The sequence below is a fragment of the Chrysochloris asiatica genome, unplaced genomic scaffold (assembly GCF_000296735.1).
Source record: "Chrysochloris asiatica unplaced genomic scaffold, ChrAsi1.0 scaffold00119, whole genome shotgun sequence".
In the NCBI taxonomy this organism is placed as follows: Eukaryota; Metazoa; Chordata; class Mammalia; order Afrosoricida; family Chrysochloridae; genus Chrysochloris; species Chrysochloris asiatica.
Window position 1 is genome coordinate 5,386,253 of NW_006408637.1, and position 2,054 is coordinate 5,388,306.

Consider the following 2,054-nt stretch of genomic DNA (forward strand, 5'->3'; position numbering starts at 1 on the left):
CAAAACAGAAACAGATGACCATATCAACACATGTGCCGAAACGAGATGTGACTGAGACAAATGAGCTGGAAATAGACCTACACTCCATACTGGAACATGGGCAGACTTTGGAAATGCCTGAGAAGGAATTCAGCAAAATGATTATAAAATGTATCAAAACACTATACAATGAGGGTCACTCCTACACCCTTGGTACACAGGGTTGACAGGGATGGGCAACTTAGACATTAGCTACCCAAAATGGGGGCTATAAAGGCAAGAAGTGACTGGCTAACAAGCTTTCAAGAGGGAGCCTAGTTCCAGATGGGACGGGGGAAGGTAGAATCTCCACTGAATGGTTTCCAATCTGTTGGGAGGGGGTTTATGAAAGGAGATGGGGATAAGACTTATGGTACAATAGTGAATATTGGCCATCAGGACTGAATGTGAGGGTCAGAAATGTAAAGGCAGATGTTTTTCATGTTTTAACAAAATGAGGGGAGTGATTGATTTTGCAGGCGACAAGTGGAGGTCCCTGGGACCATCAAGTGAGAAGAGCAGAGTGTGGTAACCTACCCAGAGAAGCAGTGATGCCAGAAATGGAGACAGACGATGATGTGCACAGATGGAGCAGCTGGGGACATTGGCGTCAGGGAGGGAGAGGGGCTGGGAACAGCCAGTGGGGCGGCCTGTGGGGTGTATCCTTTGGTTATTTGATGATGCATGGAGGGGACTGTAATCATTGCAATGAAACAAAATACAACAGGATGTATGTAAAACTGATGTTCTCCCATGTAAACCCATATAATTCACAATAAAATGTTTTTAAGAAACTATGCAATGAAGTTGAGAAAAGAAGTCAGGAAAGTGCTACAGGAGCAATCAAATAAGACAGATACAGCATTGGAAACAATTCAAAACCTACAGAAAGAGGTCCAAATGATTAATAATAGAAAATCAGAAACGGATAATACACTGAAAGGGCAAAGGAGTAGAATTGAAGAGATGGAAGCCAGAACTAGTGAGCTAGAATATAACTTTCTCAACACTACTACGATAGAAAAGCAAGCACAAAAAAGGATAAAAAAAAAAATGTGAAGAAGACCTAAGACTCACGTTGGACAACATGAAGTGGAATAACTTAAGAATGATCAGCATTCCGTAACTGGAAGAATCACACAAGTCCACAGAGGAGATAGTTGAAGAGATTCTGAAAGAAAACTCCTAACATCCTGAAAGCGAAAAGGTAAGCATTCAAGAAGCTCAATGAACCCCAGGAAGGATACACCCTAATAGACAATCACTAAGACATATAATCAAGTTCTCCAAAATCAAAGATACAGACAGAATCCTGAAAGCAGATAGGAAAAACAGAATTGTAACAAACAAAGGCAAGCAAATCAGATTATGCTCAGATCTCTGAACAGAAACCATGCAGGCAAGAAAACAATGGAGATACATGTACAAAACCCTGAAAGAAAAAACCTGCCAACATAGAGTCCTCTACTCAGCAAAGCTGTCAATCAAATATCAAATGTCAAAACATTCCAGGATAAACAGAAGCTAAGGGATTTTGCCAAAGCCAACCCTGCTATAAAAAACATCCTAAAGGAAGTTCTGTGGACTGAGAAACAACAACTACAGAATGATGTACATGGCAGCATCACCCTGATCTCAATTGACAAATGGAAGAGTCACAGACAGAATAAAGTTAAAAGAACAGAGGATCTGGGAGGTCAGTCTATGATAAAAACCATTACATTGTGAAAGAGGGTAAACACTGAGGAACAGAGATCCAGGTGGTGAGAAGGTCAGGTAGATTACAGGATAAAATAGACTGTCTTAAATGGAGGGAAGAGTTAATGGAATATAAGATAACCACACAATGGGGTTGGGGTGGGGGTTTAGTTTGCATGTTGGGGAGGGTAATAAAGAAGGGGAAGGAGGTAGAAGAACAAGATAGATAGGGGAACACTGAGACAGGTTTGCATGGGACAGAGGTAAATAGTGATGCTTGCTCAACCTTGGAACAACAAGGCTCTGTGATACAGGGATCTAGGCATAGTTTGAAGAGG